The sequence below is a fragment of the Ovis aries genome, chromosome 6 (assembly GCF_016772045.2).
Source record: "Ovis aries strain OAR_USU_Benz2616 breed Rambouillet chromosome 6, ARS-UI_Ramb_v3.0, whole genome shotgun sequence".
Lineage (NCBI taxonomy): Eukaryota > Metazoa > Chordata > Mammalia > Artiodactyla > Bovidae > Ovis > Ovis aries.
Window position 1 is genome coordinate 114,596,749 of NC_056059.1, and position 23,639 is coordinate 114,620,387.

Sequence of the window (23,639 nt, forward strand, 5' to 3'; positions counted from 1 at the left end):
CTCCAGCCCCACCTCCTGCGATCCCGTCAGGAGGGGCTCCCTGAGTGAGACGGGGGGGGTGGGGGGGGGGGGGGGGGGGGGGGGGGGGGGGGATGGGTCCTCATCCTGTTTGTCATTAACGTCGCCCTGGGGGGCCCCCACCCTCTGGGACCCATGTGACTGGGAGGCAGGACCAGATTAATGGAACAAAACTTCATCAGCTCAGATTGTGGAGGAAAGCGGGATTTGAGCGTTAATAAAAAAAACCAAAAAACATTTCATCCTTGAGACCATAATTGCCAATTAGACACTTTGTTTCATTGATTTCTTTCACAAAGATGGTACAGGCCCCTGGCGTGTGCAGTCCTGTATGCTGGACACGGAGGAGTTTGTTAGGCTAACACCTTTAGGCTCAAGATGTTCGCCCACCTTTGTTCTAAGCGTTGATCATTAATTTTTTGATATTAAAGCATCTATAGGAGGGATGTTATCAGGAATGTAAAAAGCTAATGAGCAAAGATGAAAAGCTGTTTCTAGAACAAATATACCATCAATAAAACATCAGTGTGTGTTTGCTGAATTGAATGTGAGGCGTTAGGTCAGCAGCTGGGGATGGGAGGCGGGGGTCTCCTGTATTCTGGTTGTACGGAGGGGCAAAGGACAGTGTCTGTCCCCAGGGAGCCTGGAAGCTGTTGGGGTGACTCAGGTACCTAAAGGGACAGTGATTTTCAGTGGGGGATGGGTGGTTAGGAGACACGCGGGAAGAGCCTGCCTTGGCCAAAGACAGCTTCAGAGATGGGAGTGAGCTGATGGGCTCAAGTGGGGCTCGAGGGTGACTGCGCCAGGCAGAGGCAGCAGCAGGTGCAAAGGGTCAGAAGGAAGACGTCTGGAACCCTCCAGAAGGTTGGTAAGCAGAAGTTGAGGGGTCGTACTGTAGGGATCCTGGTGGCAAGAGGCCAGACCCCAGATGGGATCAGTTCACAAAGAGCCCTGAACATACACGAACATGAGTGCAGGCATACACACGCGTGCACGCACGCACACACACACACAGGTTTTGGCTTGGACTCTGCTGCTGCGGTTTGGGGCCCGGCCGGGCCTTCAGAGCACAGCGCAGTGACTGACCCTTCTCTACTGCTCAGAGAGGGCCGGTGGGGGCTTGGCACCTGAAAGCTCTGGTGAGAAGGACAGACTGGGTCCCTGGCCCCAAGGGAGCGAATGAGGCACTGCAGTGGACACCGTGCCAACGCCCAGAGGGGAGCAGGTGGGCCTGAGGGCAGTCTCTGGCCAGGGTCCAGTGGGCCCTCTTTCCTGAGAGGCTCCGCAGGTGCGAGGGGCTCGGGCAGCGTGGCAGCCAGGACACTCTAGGGAAACTGAAGTAATGGGAGACGATGGGCAGGTAGATGGACGCATGGATGAATGGATGGACAGACAACAGGAAGATACAGGCGTAAGTGTGCGTGCCATGCCAAGTCACTTCAGTCACGTCCGACTCTTTGCAACGCCATGGACTGTAGCCCGCTCCTCTGTCCATGGGATTCTCCAGGCAAAAATACTGGAGTGGGTGCCATGCCCTCCTCCAGGGCAACTTCCTGACCCAGGGATCGAGCTCACATCTCTTGCACTGGCGGGCAGGTTCTTTACCACCAGTGGCACCTGGGGAGGCCTAGGTTAATGGATTTATTTTAAGGACATGGCTACTTAATTGGCAGTTAGCAAGTCAGAAAGCTGCAGGGCAGACCTGCAGGCTGGACCCTCAGGCAGGAGCTGATGGCGTGGCCTTGAGGCAGAATTTCTTTGGGAAACTTGCTCTCGAGTCCTTGAACAGGCTGGAGGAAGCACCCCGGCATGATCAAGGGTCACCTCCTCAGGTAAAGTCCGGCGTAGACGGCCTGAGCGTCGTAGATGCGAACCACGTCGACAAGATTCCTTCACAGCCAAGCCTAGACGTGGGTTTGGGGGAGCCACTGAGGCCGTGGTCTGGCCCGGTGGACCCAGGAACTGTCACCGGTGGCTGGACACTTTCCTGACAACACACAGCGGGGACACGGGCCTGGGAAAAAGCAGAGTGGAAAATGCTCCTGAGAAGCCAGGGTGCTGGCTGGCCAGCAGCGCCCAGGCCCGCAGGATTGGGCCCTCCTCCCCCTGAGGCCCCTCCTCCCGCCCCCCCCCCCCACCACGGCCCCTTGCCCCCGGCCCCTCCTCCCACTCCTCCTCCCCCTGCAGCCCCTCCTCACCCTCGCCCCTCCTCCCGCTCCTCCTCCCTCTTCTGCCCCTCGCCCCCGGCCCCTCCTCCACAGCAGAGCCCCCCCAGCACCTGCTCTCAGCTCTCTCTGCGCTGCCCTTTCCCTGTGGCACTGGTCGTAGCTTCACATCCCATCCCAGGGCGTGGGCCTGCTGTCTGCTTTCCGTAAGCTCTTCCTCAAGTAAGCAGTTCCGGAAGCCAGTCTCAGGGCTGCGTCTGGGAAAGTGCACACCTCCTTGGCTCTCCTGGCATCTAAGACAATTTCCCTGAAGATGCTGTGAACTTGACTGTCTCCTTTAACCCCAGGGTGCCGCTGGGGACATGGCTAGGGTGCCAACGACCCCCCACCACCACCTGAGGCCTTGCAGTGACCACGAGAGATTGGCAACTGCCCTCGGGATCCCCTCTGGGCCCTGGGGAGGGGTCTCAGCCAACACGGTCAGAGGCAGGATGGCCTTTGGTAATGTGATATGAGACGTAGCCTCTTGTAGGAGGTGGATCCCAGTCTTGGAAAAAGCCAGCATCTCTCACACAAAGTCCACTGGGTGATCCTGGTGGCCGTAGGGGGGCTTGTGGGGGACACACGTTGGGAACTGTTCTGCCCCAGGGCTCCCGGCCGGGGGACCGGAGCAGCTGAGTGACCCCCACCCCCGTTCCGGATTCCATGTTCTTGCAGAGTTGGGCAGCTGGTGGCTCAGCCAAGTGTGGTTCCACACCCCAGGGGGACCAGGGGCTGGGCAGCACCCCACCTCCTCTAGGCAAAGGTGGCACGACTGGGGATGGCCAGGTGGAGGGGGCTTTGATCCTGAACAGCCCAGCGTCCTTCCTCACTGAGCCCCCCAGCCTCCCACCAGCAGAGGGTGCAGCCAGCGCCCTTCCCAGAGCAGCCCGCGGCTGCAGAGCTTCAGCGTCAGCCATGCAGAAGGCCGCATGCAGACGTGTCCATGTCCCTGACCCTGGGACTCACGTCCGTGCTCCTAGCCCCCCAGCCCCAGGCCCCTTTCACCCTCAGGCGGGCGGGCATGACGGTGCCCTGAGGGGGTTGTGTGCTAAGCAGCCCCCCTGTGAGAAGCTCGGGACCTGGGTGGCAGGTCAGTCTGTCCTGTGAGTGCCCGCTGCTGCGGCAGCTGGAACACTTGCTCAATGAGGCGATTTAAGAAGATCCCTGGTGCATAGTAGGTGTGCAGTAACATGCGCTCCCAGACAGAAAGAAACGGTTGAAAATCCAGTGACGGTGAAGGAAACTCCGCAGCGAGGCTTCCTCTTGGGGCTGTAGCCGGCCCAGGAGACCGTCCCCCCAGGTCTGTGTGACTCGCCCCCACCTCCTGGGGCCTGTGTTGAAATGTCCTTCTGGGCGAGGCCTTCCATCTCCCCCAACACGCTGCTGCTCTCCCCTGAGCACTGACCCCCCCCGGACTCTACGTTGCTCCTGTGCGCGTCCGCTCTCCTTGCCAGGAGGCAAGGGGCTTGGTCTGTTCTGTCCTTTTCCCCACTGGAGGACAGGGCACCTGGAAGCCCCCTCTCTACATGTTTCAGGGGCTTTTCTGCCTGGGGACAGGCCCACTTTAGTTACCCCAGACCCTCAGTGTGTTTGGGATGAGCTTCCTTGCTGTGCGTGCACGGGTGCTCAGGGGCTCAGTGGTGTCTGGCTCTGCGACCCCATGGGCTGTGCCTGCCAAGCTCCTCAGCCACGGGATTCTCCAGGCAGCAATACTGGAGTGGGTTGCCGTTCTCTTCTGCACCCCTGGCTGTGGGTGCCTGGTATCTCTTTGGTCAGTGCCCAGAACGTGGGGGAAGTGGCCTGGCAGCCCCTGCTCCCTGGGCTCAGTACAGAGGGGGCACGGGGCACACACCACGTGTGTTGTGGGTGCACAAGCCTGGGCAGAGCAGGGAGGGTGTGAGAGCTCATCTGGGTTTTCTGATGCCTGTCCCTAGGATCAAGCGAGGAGGACCCTTGCAAGCAGTCCCGGGGCGCATGGGAGGGGCCGCATAATGACAGGCGTATCACAACCTGGATTGTCACTTGGCAGGTGTGAAATTGGGTACCTCGGAAGATGGACACGTAGGATGCCGGGCGCTGGGCAGGGAAGGGAGGCAAGCGCCCACCCCAAGGCCGTGCCAAAGCCAGCATACGCCTCTGGGCACCCCCCTTCTCTCTCTGGCTCTCTCTCCTGGAGTAATTCTTCAGTGTCTGGAGCAGAAAGAGCCGAGGGGGAACCATGGCGTGTCCCAGTCAGAGCTCTGCAGGCTGCAAAATAGAAACTGCCTCCGTTTGACTTAAGTACAGTGAGGCTGATAGTCGGAAATCAGACATACTCCTGATCCCAGGGGCAGACAGTACTGGGGGGGTGTGGATCATGGCGTGGGGGCATGGCTGGGAAGACAGCACTGGGGGGTAAGGATGGTGCTATGGGGGTGAGGATGGTGCTGTGGGGGTGGGGCCGGGCAGACGGTACTGGGGGGCGAGCATCGTGGGGTGGGGCGGGACTGGGCCTGTCCACTCCCCACTTCATCGGACACCTTCTCCCCGCTTTTTCCGTCCAAGGACGCCTCTTCCCCTGCTGGCCCCGCAGCCGGGCGCTCGGTCTGCTCCACAGACCCGCTCATCACGGCAGCCTCCAACCAGAGTCCTTATCAGAGAACAGCTCAGAGGCCCCACTCCAGCCCGCTTCTCCAGGCCTAGTTCCAAATTCCCAGGAGGGAGAAGATGACCCGTTCACTGAGGGCCCGTGTCCAGGCCTGGCACAACCGGCCGTGGCCAGACGGGCAGGGCCTGCCCTCACCAGCGACAGCCCTCCCCAGGCAGCTCTGGACGGGAAGGGACTGGAGAGAACCACATGCATCTCCCCTGGGCGCAGCCATGGCCTTGCAGAGCTCTCAGCCTCAGTTTCTTGTCTGTGAAATGCAGAGGTAGGCACTTAGGCAACCCCCTCTTGGGGGGGTTGATGGTGGAAAATGAGATGCTCGTTTGAAAAGCACTTGGAACCGCCTGGACCTTGTATCTTCTGATACAGTCCTTACCATGTGCTAGCCGGGCGAGAAATACAGGCACGGGCCTTCAAGCGGGGGAATGGACCCACCCATTTGCAATGGACCCCACCCATTTGCAACGTGCCCTCGGGACTTTCTCGGCCTCTTGTATCAGCTGCTCTGTTGGCCTCATGGTTCTAGAAAGGTCCAGTGAACTGAGGTTCAAGAGTACCTGGCTCACGGCAGGTCCTTGATGTGTGTATGTGTTTTTGGTAAGTGAGTGAAAGATAGGACATTTTTGGTCATGTTTTCCACTAAAGGTAAATATGAAAATAACTGTTTTATATGAATTCATTTATTCAGTCACTCGTTCTTGGCTGCATCGGGCCTTAGTTTTGGCATCCGGGTTCTTCCTTGCACAGTGCTGGCCTCTGTCTTGCTGCGGAGTGCAGACTCCAGATCGCAGGCTGAGTAGTTGGAGCACGAGGGCTTCGCTGCCCCGTGGCATGTGGAATCTTAGTTCCCCGACCAGGGACTGAACCCTTGTCCCTTGCCTTGGAAGGTGGATTCTTAACCACTGGGCCACCAGAGGAGTCCCTGAAAATAACTTGGAAATCAAGTCTAAGCAGAACTTTTTCCACCTGGATTCTCAGAACTATGGGACTTTGAGATAATCTAATGCAAACCTTTCATTTATCAGAGGCGGGGCCTCCAGGTAAAGAGAAACTTAGACTTATCGAGCATTTACTACAGGCCGGGTCCCAGGCCAACCGTCTCCCGAACACCTTCTCTTTTACGCGTCTGTCAGTCCCTTAATAAAGGGAGGCTCCCTGAGTCCCCACAGTTGGGAAACTGAAGCCGACATGTTGAATCCCGCTGACTGCGGAAGGAGCGTTTCTGGAAGTCAGAAAGTCAGGCTGTTCTATAGCCACAGACGTTACCTCCCAGCTATTTTTTTTTCAAGCACTCAGGGGCTCTTGCCTTCCTTCACTTCTCTGGTGTTTCCTAGAAAACACAGCGCAGTGAAAATCAACACGGGATGAGAGGTGTCTCAGAGTTATCAAGGCCCCCACCATCCACGCGCGGAGACTCGCCCGCCGGCAAGCTGCGCTCCTCCAAGCGTGTTTTCCAAGGGGATGGATTCAGGTGTGCAAGAATTACCTCTCTGTTTCCCCCACAGAAGGCCGCCGCTGTCACACGACTCACACACCGCCCCCCCCCCCCCCCGCATGTTTCCCGAGTCAGAAACCAGCGAGGGCTGCACTGTATCGACTTTATCTTCCTCCTATTGCACGAATTCTCTTTCTGATGGAGCCGAGATGGAGCGGCTGGATGGGATTACGATGGCCTTGCCGTGGGAAGGAACACGGTCTCGGGGAAGCCTGCTTTAGTGAGATCTGTGGAGCAGACAGGAGTGTGGCCCCGTGAGATCTAAAAGGCTTTGGCTAGAAAGCGCTGATGACAGTGTGGAAAGAGGAGGCTTTCAGTCCTCAGCCCGCTTGCTGCTCGCACCCCTGCGGGATTTTCTGCTTTCTACCTCCTCCACTCTCATCTCATTCAAAAGGGAAAAAACACCAAATGATGCTATCTTTAAATGAGAGGATGCTGAGCTGAAAGGGACGGTACAGAGTAAATGTCAGCTTTCACTGCACACAACCCCAACCCTCTGCGGGTCCCCTCTTCCTTTCTTGTGTGTGTGTGCACCTGTGTGTGTGCGTGAGCGTGCACGTGTGTGTGTGTGTGTGTGTGTGTGTGTGTGTATTGTCTGCCACTCCGGCTGCAAGGGGGGGCCCCTCCCCAAGAGTGGAGCCTGGCTGACTTGTTTCCCATACGGGCACGAGCTGAGTGCTTAAAGGGTATTTGTTGAATGAATGAGTGAGCAAGTGACGCAGGACTCTGGCCCCAGGCTGGACCTCCCCATGGGCACAAACTCCTGAGAGCCCTGTGGGAAACCTGAGCACCCCTGTTGCCTTTCTGGGTCCTCACAGCACCCCCTCGCCCATCTCCAGGTGAGACCCGCTCATCCCTTTTATCGCCATGAATAGCCCTGTCCTGCTCTTACAGGGACCCGAGTCCCTGGGAACACAGCTGCCTTTGGCAGGATGGGCTGCAGGCAGAGCACCGGGGTCTCACCAGCCTGGAGCCTGGGGGGCCGTCCCCCGACTTGTCCATCACATGGGGGTCCAGCCTGGCCCCACAGAGCCCCCTTCCTCTACACAGCCTCTGTCGAGCCCCACAAGAAGTTTCCTCCTCCAGCTTTGCCTTTACAACCCCCAACCTGCTGTCCCTTTTTCTTCAGGATGGAGAACACCAGCTGGGAAACAGAGGTCAAGGGTCAGCTGGCCTCCAGGTCCTCCTACTCGGGCCTTGGTGTGGACACAGTGGAGGCGGGGAGCCCCTCCAGGAAAGGCAGCTTCCATGGAGACAGCCTGTGAGATCCAGGGAGGCAGGTGGGGGAAACCTCTAGGGGCCTGCCCTGGGCCCGGGGGAGCCAGACTAGGTGAGACCTAGAACAGGCAGAGGAAGGGCTTCCCAGGTGAACCTAGTGGCAAAAAAAGAAACCTCGCCTGCCAGTGCAGCAGATGTAAGACACGTGGGTTTGACCTCTGGGTCGGGAAGATCCCCTGGAGGAGGGCATGGCAACCCACTCCAGCATTCCTGCCTGGAGAATCCCATGGACAGAAGAGTCTGGTGGGCTACAGTCCATGGGGCTGCAAAGAGTCGGACACGACTGAAGTGACTGAGCACGCAGAAGAGAAAGAGTAGATACCGGATTGAAAGGCTGGTGTTGGGGAGGGTCCGGAAGGATGCTTAGAGCAGGGAGGCCCGCGGCTCAGGACCAGGGCTGGGCTGTGGCAGCTCAGCCCCAGGGAGTGCGTCCCTTAAACCCACCACACCCGCAGCCCCGTCGTTGCCTGCATCACGGTCTCCATCCTGGCCGCTGCCTGATGACACACGCTGGCTACCGGGCTCCACGGCGCCCTCAAGGGCACCTCCCCACGACCTTGGACTCCCGCTCCCGGGAAGAAAAGTCTCTTTCGTTTTCCACTGAATCGCTTGGGGCTCCGTGGGTGCATAACAGCAGGCTCCCCAGCATTCTTGAGGCTTTTTTCTAAATGCTGTTCCCAGAGGTTGAAAATGAGTCCTGCCCAGTCTTAGGGGCCACAATACACTGCCCTGAGTCCATGTGGGCCTGGAGGTGGCTGTTGGCAGAGCCAGAGGACCTGGGTTCAGAGGGTCTTCCGGCCTCAACCGCACTCAGAGCTGGACTCAGCCTCCTCCTTGAGGACCCCCCTGGCCCCAAGCAGGGTCACCAGGGTGGAGCCCCTTTTCTCACGAGAAGGTCCCATTCAGGGGCCTCCCTGCCTGTGCTTCCTGAGGACCTGGGGCTGAACCATCCCCTCCTGGCCAAGCTGAGATCCCACCCAATAACTAAGACTGCATCAGTGTCCCAGGGAACAACTCACTGCAAACTGGGGGCTTAAAAAGGACTTCTCTCACGGTGTGGAGGCCAGATGTCTGAGAGCAAGGTGTCAGCAAGGCTGGGCTCCCTCTGAAGGCTGTAGCGGGGTGATGCTTCCTGCTTCTTCCAGCTTCTGGTGACCCCCGATGTCCTGGGCTTGTGGCCACATCACTCCAGGCTCTGTCTTTACATGGCCGCCTCCTTGCGTGTTTCCTCTTCTGCGTCTTATAAGAGCACTTGTCATAAGGTTTAAGACTCTCTCGGATAATGCAGGGTGATCTTGTCCTGAGGTGCTTAACTAGCTTATATCTGCAAAGACCTTCCCCGCTCCCCCACAAAATAAGTTCCCATTCACAGGTTCTAGGGATTAGGATTCAGACACATCTTTTGGACGTGGCTGTTCAACCCCTTGGGTCTTCCCTGGTGACTCAGCAGTAAAGAATCTGGCTGCCAGTGCAGGAGAGGCAGGTTCAGTCCCTGTGTCGGGAAGGTCCCCTGCAGTAGGATATGACAACCTGGTTCAGTGTTCTTGTCTGGGAAATCCCACGGGCAGAGGAGCCTGGCAGGCTACAGTCCATGGGGTCGCAAAGAGTCAGACACGACTGAGTGGCTGAAAGACAACAGTTCAAGCCCCTTACAAACCCCAGAGGGAAGATGCTGAGGTTACAGTCTGGCCTGGATGCTCCCTGGTCCCCTGGGAGGGGGAGGTCCTCCCCACCACCCACCTCGCCGAGGACCAGCTCAGGGGGCACAAAGCCCCGCCGCCCTCCCCTGCCGGCTGGGGCTGGGTGACTCGCCTTCTGCACACGCACACGAGGGGCCCCGGCGTGACCTCTCCCTGCACAAGAAGCCCACGACGTCAGACGCAGCAGGAGTCCTCTCTCAGGAATAACTGAAGCTCTGCTTTCCCAGGTCCCCGCACATTCCTTCATCAGAACGATCTTCACCTGAGGGCCAAGTTGCCCCACCTTTCAGGGGAAGGGATGGAGGCTTGGAGAGGCCTTGGCACGCCCAAGGTCCCCGTGGGGAGAGGCAGAGTGTGATCTTGAACCTGAGACTCCTGCCCCCTGTCCAGGCTGCCCCGAGAATCTCCTCCAGCACAAATACCTGAGTGGTGGCTTGTTGGCTGCGATGGAAATTATACGGGAAGGCTACGAGAACGGAGCTGCAAAAATTCTCTCACCTGCCTGGGTTGGAGAGTCCGCTGGCCTCTGCCCTTTCCGCTGTCTGGGGATTGCCAGCCTGTGGGGAGACCGTCTGCTAATACCAGCTTCCACGAGACTCTGCTTACTGTGAGGGTCTGGCCCATTTTGGGAGCTCAGAGTCGCCTTGGAGGGGCCTCGACTCCCCTGTCCCAGCCCCATGCTGCTTGGCTCGCCACCTCTGTGCCGCCTCCTCTCAACTAAGCCCCAGCAGCTCCGGCCCCGAGCGATGCTGGCTGTGTGCGCTCTGTGTCTTAATTCAGGGTCACGGTGAATGGTATGATTTCCCAGGCTTGCCGTGATTCTATGAAAATTCCTCTTTGTAGACCTTGGGCACGGCCCAGTTCCAACCAGGGACAGAGGAGGAAGAATCCAGGACAGAGAGGCTTGCTCTCCAGCAAGTCGTGAGCTGTCTTCCTAGCGGCGCAGCCTAGAGGGGGCGAGGGTTTTCAGCATCAAAGGTAATTTATTAACAGGTCGTCTGGTGCCTGGACTCTGAGCTGGGAGAGACGCTGAAATTAACGCGGTTTCAGCGACAGCGTGGTGATTGATTAGGGATGTCTGCCACGTCCTTGGGGGAGGGCACTGGGTCTGCACCATCGATTTATCTTTCTGGCCAACTCTTTCAGTCTGGCCAGCCTGGTTTGCTGTCACCCAGGGAGTACTTCCAGCTCCCAGAGCTTGCCTGGACCCATGGTGGGGGCCGCAGCTGTGCTGTCTTTGGGAGGGTCCCACAGCGAGTGGGTCATGGGGCTCTGACTGGGGCCCCATGGGTCAGCTTAAGCCTGAGTTTGGGAAATCAGGCTGAGAAGAAGGGGCAGTTGTCTCCATGTGCCCCGCTTCCCCCCATCCACATGGTAGAGACCAGGGGTCCCCAGTCTCTGGGCCACAGACTGGTACCCACCGTGGCCTGTTAGGCACCAGGCTGCATAGCAAAAGGTGAGCAGAGGGTAAAACCAAAGCCATCTCCTTTAGTTCCAGGGTTGATTTTGTTTCTTGAGGCCAGGTCTCAGAACTGTGGCCATTTCTTGTCATGGCGACTGTCTGATCATCGTGTAGCTAAGTTCTTCCACCTGGTGGGGTTTCAGTCTCTGTAACACTGCTCACAGGATATGGTTAGAACATGATCTGTAAGCGCTGGGAAGAAAAACAAAGGTCCCTGACTTTGCTTAGCGGCTAAACCGTTCTTTTGCCTTGTTTGACTGGTTTCCTTTGCTTCCGCGTTTTCTCACCCTCTGACTAAACCTTTCCTTTGTCTGAAGTTGGTTCCCTTATAGACAAGAGGCAGGCACAGGACATGGCAGGGGAGTCTGTCCTGGAAAGGCCACGCAGAGCCCTGCTCCCTTACAGAGGGACCACCAGTGGCACCCACGTCACTGGCTACCTCGTGTTAAAAGACCCCACTGTGTTTGTGGACGTGTGACCCATGCTGCCCGCTGACCATGCTTCTGTCTTCTGAGCCCCCAGGAGATGAGAGGACACGCTCTGTCTTCTGAGCCCCCAGGAGATGAGAGGACACCCTCTGTCTTCTGAGCCCCCAGGAGATGAGAGGACACGCTCTGTCTTCTGAGCCCCCAGGAGACCCTTGCGTCTCAGAGTAATTGTGCTGCTGACACCAATTCTGGAGTGTGGATTCTTCCCAACACCAAACGGTTCTCGACACCAGGTGGATGTCCTACCGTGCAGCTCAGTTCCACCACTGTCTACCTGTAGATAGCATCAGACCATACAGGGGAAGGGCTTGAACCCACCAGACTGCGCAACTTTTGACACCAGCTTCTGACTGACCAACTACAGATCAGCGGGGGGGGGGGGGACGCGGGGAAAGGAGGTCCCCTTCTTGGGTTTCATTAATTTGCTAGAGTGGCTCACAGAACCCAGGGAAACATTTTACTTACTGTACCACTGGTTTATTATAAAAGATATAAAACTCAGGACTGGTCAGATGGAAAAGATCCTCAAGACAAGGCCTGAGGAAGGGGCTGTAGCGTCCAAGCACCCTAGGCTCCTCTCTCCCTGCACCTTGATGGGTTCACCACCTGGAAGCTCTCAGAACACTGTCCTTTGGGGGGACTGGTTTATGGAGGCTTCATTATATAAACACGATTGATTAAATCATTGGCCATCAGCTGACTGATTCAACCTCCAGCCCACTCCACTCCCTGGAGGTGATGGGGGTGGGGTGAGGACGGAAAGTTCCAACCCTCCAAACAAGTGTCAGCTTCACTGGCCAGCAGCCCACATCCTTAGGTGACCCAGGGTCCTTCCAAAAGTCACCTTATTAACATGAAAAGGAGGCAGTTATGGTCTGTCCCTGGGAAGTGGGAGTGTTAGTCACTCAGCTGTGTCCGACTCTGTGACCCCATGGACTGTAGCCCAGCAGGTTCCTCTGTCCATGGAATTCTCCAGGCAAGAATACTAGAGTGGGTTGCCATGCTCTTCTCCAGGGGGTCTTTCCAACCCAGGGATTGAACCTGGGTCTTCTGCACTGCAGGAGGATTCTTTACTGTCTGAGCCACCAGGGATTCCCATCACTAGGGTGATGCTCGAGAGTTGTCCCCATACTCCGGCTCTCGAGCCCTCAGAGGTCCTGCTGGTCAGTGTGTGGACCGGGCAGGGTGAACGTGGGCTCCAGAGCCACGTGGAGGGGTCGGCGGGGTGGGGCACAGCCGGTGTGGAGGGGCAGTAAGCACCAGCAGCAAGCTCTGAGCACACAGCCCCCAGGAGGCTGCCCATGGTTCTGAGTGCCCCTGAGGCCGTGTTAGGGTGGGGCACCCTTGCCTCTGCTCCCGCAGCCACTCTGCACCCTGGTCACGTGCTTTCCTGCACATGACTGTGAATCAGACCTGCCGCGTCCATCCCAGGTCCCCACGAGGGCACGTCCTCCCTGAGGGCAGACATAGCAGCTGCAGTTTGCATGCTGGCGGCCCCGGATAGCCAGGCGCCAGGGCAGGGTGTGGCATACAATAGGCACTCATGTCATGCTTGTTGACTGAATAAATGCAGAGCAGCCGCTGTGATGAAGATCTGTCTGGATTTGACTCTTGCTGATCCTATGTGGTGCTTCCCAGGTGGCGCGAGTGATACAGAACCTGCCGCCAATGCAGGAGACATACGAGATGCTTGTTCCATCCCTGGGTTGGGAAGATCCCCTGGAGGAGAGCATGGCAGCCCACTCCAGTGTTCTTGCCTGAGGAATCCATGGACAGAAGAGCCTGGGGGCCGCAGTCCACGGGGCCGCAGAGAGTCGGACGCACGCACACAGCATGATGCTGTGTGACCTTGTTCACGTCACTCAGCCTCTCTGGGTTTCCATGTTTGCGTCTGTAGAAGGATCCGCCTTTAGCAGTAACAGCTGGTGTTTATTTAGCGTTTATTAAGTCCTTTTATCAAGCTCCTCTGAGCCCTTTCTGCATGTATGGTAGCTCATCCAAGCCCCACACCCCCATCCAAGGCAGCACTGTTTCTGTTACCCCTGTTTGCCGGGTGAGGTTAGGAGGCTGCCTCGGGGTCCCACAGGCCAGGGGCAGTGGACTTGGAGGCGGTGTGGCCTCTTGGACCATAACCCAGCCTCTGCACCGTGACCTCGCTTACCCAGATGAGATGCTGAAACTATTGGGTTTTGTCTCTGCTGGGATTGGCATTGATTCGGGCCCCACGGGGTCCTGGGATCCAGCGGAGTCACAGGAGACGTGGCAGAAAGTGAGGACTTGGGAGTGAGGCAAGGCTGGGCTCAGATCGTACCTGCTTCCTCCGAGCCGTGTGACCCTCTAAGTCCCCGTGTCTCTCTGAGCCTCGGTTTCGTCACCTGCAAAATGGGTGCAGTCCCGTCTTGCTCTCCGAGAGGTCTGAGTGCCTGTGGGGAGATGCCCAGCACGTGGTTTGGGCTCAGTAGGTGTTACCTCACATCCCCTCCATGTGCACTGCCCTGCACTCGTGTCTTTTAAAGCTAATCTCCCAGGTCAGGGATGGGGCTGCCGTCAGCTGAGGTCTGGGGGGCGGGCCTTCCCGGCTGGCTTCAGCCCCCATGACCTGCTTCCTAGCGGGGCCGGCATGGGGAATCTGGGCCAGGTCTCTGTCAGGCTGTGGTCTCCTCCAGCTTTCTCTGAGGCTGCCCCTCTTGGCCCCCATCCCCCTTCCTGGTCCCCTCCCTGGCTCCAGCTAGCACTGGGATGTGCCCACTGACCCTGGAGAGATGGCCGAGCTTGGTGTTTGGACATTCCCAGGCCCAAGCAGGAGTCTTTCTCCAGCCCTGACGAGCTGGGGGTCTGGGAAGTCTTTGTGCCTCTTGGAAGCTCAGGATCTTCGTCTGAAAAGCAGGAATACCCAGGCTGGCCTGGCCTTGCTCGCAGGAGAGTCCATGTGTGTGGATGTATCCCCAGGGACTGTGAAGCGGGCCTCTGGTGACCACAGTGATGTATGCACAACCACCCCCAGCAAGGGACCTCCTCCCACTTCTGGTGCCGACAAAGGAAACTCCGGCTTTGGAAGGACAGTGGATGCCACTGGCAGTCCCCTTCCCTGAGCCCCTGGTCTGTGCCAAGCACAAGTGAGCATGTTTTAGCCCCAGCAGTGGCTCCTTGAGGAGTCAGGAAAGGGCACGCTGAGCCCTGACGTGTGCCTCCTCCCTTCAACCTCAAGGCAATCTCACGCGGCTGTGGTGGAGCCCCTTGCCTCAGGTCACGCAGCTGCCTAGAGTAGGCTGGGATTCAGATCACAGTCCATTCGGCTTGAGCGTGGTGCTGGTCCCAGGACCCCAGGCTGCCTGCTCAGGCCTGGCCGTTAATGATGCGAGATGGCCTTCTGCCTCCTTTGAGGGCTCCTGAGTGCAGTCAGCCGGCAAACACGGCCACTCGGTGTCCAAAGCAAACAGAAGAAGCGGGGAGGCTGCCCTCACTGTGCTGGGAGAGGCGAGAGCTCAGAGCCCCCAGTCCAGGCACCGGGCCTCACATCCAGCTTACGGCAGTTTGGGAAAGGCCCTCCCTGTACAAGGATCACACAAGATTGCACAGGGTGGACCCAACAGACTTGAGTCAAAAATGCAGAAGATGAGAAACGCACGCCTCGGGAGTCAGGAGCGCAGTCAGGAGCGCAGACGCCCGGCCACGGGGGCAGCGCCGAGCCCTCAGGGCAGCGTCCGCGGCTGCCTTTCAGACACCCTCCTGTAATCCACGTGAGCCGAGGGAGACCTGGGGCAGACTTCTGCCCCAAACAGCCGAGTGTCCTTGGGCAGCTCTCGACACCCCCTTCTCTGGGCCTCAGTTTGTCATCCATTAAATGGGAACGGCTGTTGTCGTGAGGGCAAATGTTGTCCCAGCACAGGGCACAGGTTTGAAGAGTCCCTCCTTGACACCCCCACCCACCCAAGCCTGAGTATTCCCTGTTCACCTTGGAAACAGATTACTGCATCGGGCCGTTGGCTCACAGCGCAGCTGGAGAGTCGGGCAGACCGTGGACGTCAGCAGCCTTGTGGCGCAGATCGCGAAACTGAGACAGGGGAGGGGATGGCGATGCCAGTGGTGTCCACGGTCCTGATGCTGGGCCCAGGCTCTGGCTCAACAGGAACACTTTACTCTTGATTCTCAGATTCCTTATCTGAGTTGCCTGACACCATCGTGAACATGTTTCAGACCAAGGGACCCAGGAAAGAGTCCGAACCCCAGAGAGCTTGGGTGCTTTACTGGGGTCACCCAGGGAATCGGGGCTTTAGTAAGTTCAGAGCTTTGATGCTTGGTTGTAAAACAGCTGGCACAGCATCTGGCACATCAAGGTCCTTAGTAACACTGGTCCTTTAGCTTCCGCCAATATGTCATACCAGCACCTTCATCACCATCATGATTGTCACCACCATCACCACCATCATCATCACCAACATCACCACTATCATGACCACCATCATCACCATCATTACCACCACCATCACCATCACCATTATCATCACCGTCACCATCATCATCATCACCACCATCACCATCTCCGTCACCATCACCACCACCACCACCACCATCATCATCACCGTCACCATCACCACCACCACCATCACCACCGCCATTATCATCACCGTCACCATCACCACCATCATCACCACCATCACCACCACCATCACCACCACCATCATCATCATCGTCACTATCACCACCACCACCATCACCACCACCGTCACCATCACCACCACCATCACCGTCACCGTCACCACCACCACCATCACCATCACCGTCACCATCACCACCACCACCATCACCATCACCGTCACCATCACCACCACCATCACTGTCACCATCACCACCACCACCGTCACCATCACCACCATCATCACCATCACCATCACTGTCACCATCACCACCACCACCGTCACCATCACCACCATCATCACCATCACCATCACCATCACCACCACCACCACCACCACCACCGTCACCACCACCACCATCACCACCACCAGCACCACCACCACCGTTATCACCATCATCACCACCATCACCACCACCATCATCATCATCATTTATCGAGTATTTGCCTTGTGCTGATTCTTTCATGTGAGTTATTTAACACTCACAGGGAAGAACTTTAAGGTCAGTTTTTAACATCATCTTGCATTCTCTCCATTTTACGGAGGGTTTAAGTGACTTGGCAAGTCCAGGTAGCCAGTTAGGGGTTAGATTGGGGTCTGAGTAGGAGGTTGCAGCCTTGACCACAGTGTGGCGCAGCCTCCCATTTGCACAAAGAGCCCAGCAATGAGGTCTTCATGGTAACAGGCTCATCATTCAGATTCATTCACACTGGCCGGGAGCTGTGCTGAGCACTGGGTCTAAGATCCTAAGACTGGGTCAGGGCTGGTGGTGAGGCGTGAGGCCGGGCCTAGTTCTTGAAACCCTTGGAGCCTAAGTGTGTGGCAGTTGGTGGGCTGGAGAGGGGTGTGTGGGGGTGGGGTGGGGCAGCTGGCAAGGGAAGCCTGAGGTTGCAGAGCACCGAGGGCCAATGCCACTGCACACTTAGCCAGGACAAGAGGAGGGCCAGGGCCTGAATTAACGAAGGCTGAGTCACCAGGCTGGCACCGACCTTGACAGAGGGGGAGGATGGCCTTGAGGAAGCAGACAGGAGCACAGCAAAGGGGGTTGGGCCCCTGCCCCTTGTAGCTCAGGGCCTGGCGACTTCCTGGGCATTCCCTTTGCTTGTCTCATCCTGCTGCCCCCAGGGGGCAGAGAAGCCTGGGAGGGTAGGCCCCATGCCTGGCCTTCTCCTGTGTCCTTGGCCCCCGCCCAGACCTGGCAGAGCAAAGCAAGGAAGAGGGGGTGAGGCCTGGCCACAGAGGGAGCAGGCCCAGCCGCAGAGGACCTGGGAGGGACAGGTCATCTCCTAAGTCCTGCAGGGGAGAGTGGATGGGGAGGGAATTTGGACCTCTCTTGAGAATGTTCCAGAAGAGTCTAGTGTCTTGTGAATTTTACAGTATAAATGGGGAGACAGAAGCAGTGGGCCCACTTTGTGCCAACATCACCACCCATCCATGCATCCTTACATCACAAAGCTCTCAGGAAGCCTGCAAAGAATGTCCTCTCCTGTGTTACTCAAATAAGAGACCCAAAGCCCAGAGAAGTGAGATAGATGCCTGCCCAGCCCGCCCAGGAAGCAGGCTGTGAGGATTCCCATCGGGGTCTGACTCCAAGGCCCCTTCCCTTCCCATCTCCCCACCCTGCCCCCAGGAATTAGAACTTTCTGGAAAGCTACTGGGGCCCTTCTCACTCATTCCCTGACCCCCGATGTGGGCGTGGGGTGGGGCAGAAAGCCAGTGGAGCTCCACACAAACGCTGTAAAATTAGCAACTTAATTTTGGCCGTCAGAATAATCAGTTGAGAGAAAAATGAGTTTCCAAGAGATTCGCTTTCTTACAAACCAGCATGATAAAAATAAAGAGAAAGGCCAACTTGCAGGGAGAAAGGACGTTTTCTAAATTTATAACAGGGATTCATTATTCATGGGCCACGTTTGAAAAGGCCAAAGCCACAGAAAGGAAGTGGGAGTGAGTGGAAGGGCCGCGGCCGGAAGGGGGGCCTGGCCGGGGAGCCAGACAGAGGGTGGTGGCCACCGGGAGGGGCCTGGTCCTCAGGGCGGGGGCCAAGGAGCTGTGGACATCCTGTGGCTGCAGGCACAGCTGAGCTCTGTCAGGCAGGCCAGGGCTACCTGTCCAGCACCACTGAGCTCTGGCCTCTGTTCAGAGGGCCTGCTCATTGGGCTAGTTTGTGCAGTTACCCACACATAGTGGGAGGGTCTAATACAACCTGAGCAGGGGCTCTTGTTGTTATACATATGACCTGATCTATTGCAAACCCAGATGCTGTGAGTGCCTACTGGCATTCTGCAGAAGAGGACACTGAGGGTCAGAGTGGTACAGAGAGACAGCAGTGCCACATGGCTGATATCAGTGGAGGAGGTCTCAGCATGGAGGGCCCCATGGCCCACTGTCTTTCCCCACCCTCCGTGCTCCGACATGCCTTCTTCCCTCGGTCGGGCTGTTTGGTCCACGAAGGATGGAGAGGAAGGAGGGTGATGGTGATGAAAGGCCTGCTGTGCCTCTCACCCTGCCCTGCTTCCCCCGAGGAGGGTCTTAGCCAGCACCCCCCACCCCCCACAGCCCCGTGGGGTTGCTTCTGTAGTCAGATGAGGAGTCTGAGGCTCTGGGAGATCTGGGACTTACTTGCCCGGGTCTGCAGAACTTTGTAAACCAGGTGGCTCCTCCCTTTGCCAGCACCCAGCAGCACCGAGTGGGGGAAGCCGTCCTGCTGCCCACCATCCAGGAGCATCCCAGCATCCCTGCAAGAGCCTGACCCCCAGTGACCTCACTGCCTGGCTGGGTGCCCACCGAGGGTCACGCAAGTCGCACCATCACCTCCGGAAAGTCCCGGGTTGGATTTCTCCGTTCATTCACAGTCACCAGCCCAGCCACTTTTGGGGCCAGCTCTGTGAGCTCCACAGTCAAGAACAAGCACAGCTCATCCCTACACGACCCACGGAGGTGGTGCTTCTGTGATCCCACTGCACAGAGGGGTAAAACTGAGGGTCATCAGGGGAAGTGACTTCCCCGATTGCTGCCTAGTGTGAGGGCCAGATCCAGACCCCATACAGGTTACTCCTCTGTTGCAGAGCAGAGTGATCCTACGAAAACTTTCCCAAGTCAAAATGGCATAATGCAAAGTAGCCTTTACCTTAGGGCACATCTTGCTAACATGCATGGACTGTCCCTACGTGGAGGTAATGGGCAGAGGCTGACAGACGCGGCTCACAGCTCTGGCGGCTCTGTGCTGAGAGGCTGAGTGTGGTCTCTGGGCAAGGAGACTAGGGAAGTTGTTCTTGCTGCTTGGGGGAAGGGGGACGGTGCACTGCCCCTAATACCTTGCTGCAAGACACATACTGAATGTTAGCTTCACTTTTCACCTCTTTTTTCCCCCTCCCATAAAAACAGAAGTCCTCTTCAGATAGGTATCAGCTAGCTAAAACACGTGCTAATGCAGGTCTTTTGTAAAAAGCAGAGGGGTATAAAGTGAACATTCACAATCAGGAAGGCCTGCTGTCCTCTTTTCAGAAAGTTCCTTGCGGTGAAATGCAGAAGTCAGAGGGCCACCAGGAATTTTGTTTTTGTTTTTTTTTTTAAAAAAAGGCAGATAAGTGCCAGACAGGAAGAGTTTTGAGAGATGGTTTTTCTGCTGTGATTCCCTCCTGGCTTGGGTGGCACACAGATAAGACAGGGAGGTGGCAGGGGCACTCTGGCGTGTTCTAGCGGGAGGAGCAAGCGGGTGGGGAGCCAGCCATCGCCACCCTCCTGAAATCCTTGCTTTCAGTGGGATTTGTGTGCGGTTGGACCATTGGAATCTCAGGCACTAGGCTGGTGCTAGTGGCCAGAACTGAAGGCTGGCCTCATAGGGCACGGTGGCTTGGGCACCTTCCTCTGCGGCGAATATACCAAAATTCGTGCACCAAAGCCCAATGCCAGACAGTAGACTTCTCTGCACCCCAGCATCCTCCCAACAAAAGAGGATCTTTTCATTGTCTGACTGTGTCTCTGAGCCTTGGGACTGAAGGAATCTGGAGCTGTGTTCTCCCCTCTTTCTCTTACTTTCTTTTTAAAGTATGTCTCGTCTCGACCGGGGAGATCCTCCCCCACTAAGACACAATTAAGATTCTCAAATTAACTATGCGCCTGACAGTAGGGTTAGTGATTTTCTTAATTTCGCTGTAATTACATCGGGAGAACAGTCACCCCCGGCTCTCCTGGGAAGGAAGCGTGGGCCCAGCAGTGAGCCTGGGTGTCTGAGGAGCCTGAACTGCCTGGGGACTTGAGATGGACGCTTGGCCCAAATGCACTGCATGTATCCTTGCTCCTTCCCTCGAGAGGTAGCCCGGAGGGGCTGGGGTTGTCATGAACAGCACCGTTAGAAGTGAGGAGGTGGCCTCTAGGCTCTGGAGGTCTACCTGTCCCTCAAAAGGAACGTGAGAGGTTTAAAGCAAAGAGTCGAACAAGGCCTCACAGGGCTTAGTAACTTGTGCCTTGCATCTCTGCCTGGGGAAGAGGATCCCGTGGTCATAGCGGTCCCCACGAGTCTGAGTGACAATTCTGAATCCTGAGCTGGGTAGCAGTCTCTGTTCTCAAAGAGATGATTTACGTGAATGCAAATGAAAGTCATTAAAATGTGGATATGGGATGGTCAGGGTATGACGAGAATGGTTTTATTCAGTCATTAAGTCGTGTCCAACTCTTTTCGACCACATGGACTGCAGCACACCAGGCCTCCCGATCCTTCACTGTCTCCTGGACTTTGCTCAGATCCATGTCCATTGAGTCAGTGATGCTAACTATCTCATCCTCTGCCCACTCCCTTATCCTTTTGTTTTCAATCTTTCCCAGCATCAGGGTCTTTTCCAGTGAGTCAACTCTTCCCATCAGATGGCCAAAGTACTGGAGCTTCAGCTTCAGCATCCGTCCTGCTAGTGAATATTCAGGGTTGATTTCCTTTAGGATGGACTGGTTGGATCTCCTTGCAGTCCAAGGGACTCTCAAGAGTCTTCTCCAGCACCACAGTTTGAAGGCATCAGTTCTTTAGGGTCCAACTCTCATAACCATACAAGCCTACTGGAAAAACCATCGCTTTGACTATATGGACCTTTGTCAGCAAGAGATGAGATGATTATAATGAGAATGGCGATGACCATTTATAAAGAAGAGCTGGTGGACTCAGTTGGCCTGTCCGTGAGCAGCACGCCGGCAGCCTTGGTTGCGTCTCCTCTTTGGCCGCAGCCCCCGTGATCACCTCGTCCCTCCCGTGACGCCCACTTTCAGGTCTGTCTCCTTCTGGCCCACAACTCCTTGAAGACAGGGAGCACACGTGAGGTGCAGAGAATGGAAGGGACTTGCCCAAGACCACTCAGCAGGAAGAGGCAAAGCCAGAATTTAAATATGACCTCTGTGCTCAAAATTACTGTGCAGGAGAAAGAGAGGCTGGCCCTTCCCTCTGAGGCAGCCCAGAGACACGCTTTGCTCCAAGGTTTACTCCTTCAGTCTCGGCAACCCAGGGAGAAAAGAATATTCAGAAACTATTAGGATGGCAGTGACCCACGGGGAAACGCAACCTATTTAAATGTTATTTCACTTTTTAAAAAAGAATCTGGCTGCTTCCTTAAATCTCAGTGCATTTATTGGACAAGTTCCACCTGATTTCATGTTTTAAAATTAAACAGCTGAGCAGAGAGGCTTTGCCCATAATAGCATCCTAGCGCTTAGATCATAGACTGATCTCTGTATGTGAGCCCAAACTCAACTGAGACTTGGGAGATTCAAAAACTAATAATAAATTTCAAAAATATGTATATTTTACACAAACTTATATATCTTACCTTTGTCATCTTTTCAGAAGATGACAGAAGATCCCCCACGTAGGAGCATTATTCCTTCATAGAGCAGGGAAATCCAAACTCAAAAGGGGAGAAAATGCAGACATTTGTCACCCCTATTCATAGCCTTGGAATTCCTGGCCTATTGAAAAAAAGTAGTGAGGCTACTTGCTTAGAAATAAAATGACAGTTTGGGGTACAAATTTTTAATGTCTTCTAGAAACACAAGCGAACGTCACTCATTCTTGTCCAACTCTCTGCGACTCCATGGACTGTACAGTCCAGGGGGTTCTCCAGGCCAGAACACTGGAGTGGGTAGCTTTTTCCCTGCTCCAGGGGATCTTCCCAACCCAGAAATCGAACCAGAGTCTCCTGCATTACAGGCAGATTCTCCACCAACTGAGCTATGGGCTTCCCTAGTAGCTCAGATTGTAAAGCATCTGCCTGCAATGCAGGAGACCCAGGTTCAATCCCTGGGTCAGGAAGATCCTCTGGAGAAAGAAATAGCAACCCTCTCCAGTATTCTTGCTTGGAGAATTTCATGGACAGAGGAGCCTGGTGGGCTACAGTCCATGGGGTCGCAAAGAGTTGGACACGACTGAGCGACTAACACACACGGAAATACAAAGCTGGTGGTGACCGTGACTTGAATCTGGTCCATACAGATTCTCCAGCCTCAACCACAAAGAAATAAGATGAAGATGATGCAGATAAAGATACAGATTCAGGGACAGAGGGAGATGGTATAGATGGAGGACCAGGGAGAGATACAGATATAGATGGAGACAGAAATGGACGCAGATGCAGATCAGAGGCAGATACAGATGGAAACGGAGTCAGTGGTGGAGGTGGCTTAGACGCAGGCTCAGATGCTGATGGAATTGACCATGTGCTCCCCAGGGGCTAACGCAGGCCCAAGCCCAGGATAGATGCTCCTGCAGCTTGCTTTGACTTAAACAGACAGGCCTGACCCCTGGCTGGCTGGATATCACACTTTTCATTTTAAACTTCACAGAGAACCAGAGGGTGGAGGCCAGCTGCAGGGAGCTTCTAGGTTGCCATGGCCGATGCTTCTGAAGCCCCTCCGAAGCTTGTTCTGGGGCCTAGAAGAGAGAGGTTTCCCCTTGCCAGCCCCCCCCCCCCCTCTGACTTGGAACTGTGGTGCACCCCGCCCCCCAAGGCGCTGGGTGGAGAGGAGGAGCTGATGCCACTATGAGTGCGCAGCACCGGCCCTGAGCCCTTGCAGACCTCACCGCGGTCCTGCCTGGGTCTTCTCACCGCTCTGCAGGTGCCAGGGGTGAGGGCTGTGGCCTTGTTCCTGTGCAGCCTCTGTTGTGGTCTCCCCTGATCTCTTTGCAGCTCAGCCATCAGATTGGAATTGGGAATGACAGATGGGGGGCTTCTGGCTTCTGCTCAAGGCTCTTTTTATTACAGCATATGCTATTGAAACGCTGGACAGTTGTTCATTAACATCATTCAAACCCACACGCCATTGGTGAACCTAGAACCCAGTACAGAACCTGGAACATCTTCAAGTGGGTTTGGCATTAGGCTCTGTTCTTGCCTTGTTCACATGACTTTGCTGGGGGTACAGAGTGGAAGACTGGGAGAAGTATTAGGTATCTATTTGGTGCTGAGGATTCCACTAAGACCTTTGATAAATATCAATCCATTTCATCTTAGTATGAATGCTTTTCATTTTATAAACTAGGAAGCCAAATGTGGAGAGGTTAATCACTGCTATCATCATTCAGTTAATAAGAAAGGATTTGAACTCACATCCTTCTGACAACTCCTGACCTCGGGGCTAGTGACCTGTGGGCTTGCCAGGACCTCACACTCAGCAGATCCACAGGGTTGCCTGCTTTCCTGCTGCCAGCTTGAAATTCCCAGTCACTTT

At 56.0% G+C, this 23,639-nt stretch overlaps 1 protein-coding gene across 2 annotated transcripts in view; it reads left to right on the forward strand.

Moving 5' to 3' along the window:
- SORCS2 (sortilin related VPS10 domain containing receptor 2) overlaps positions 1–23,639 on the forward strand; it is a 489,434-nt gene that overhangs the window by 248,973 nt on the left and 216,822 nt on the right. The gene's annotated exons all lie outside the window — the stretch shown is intronic.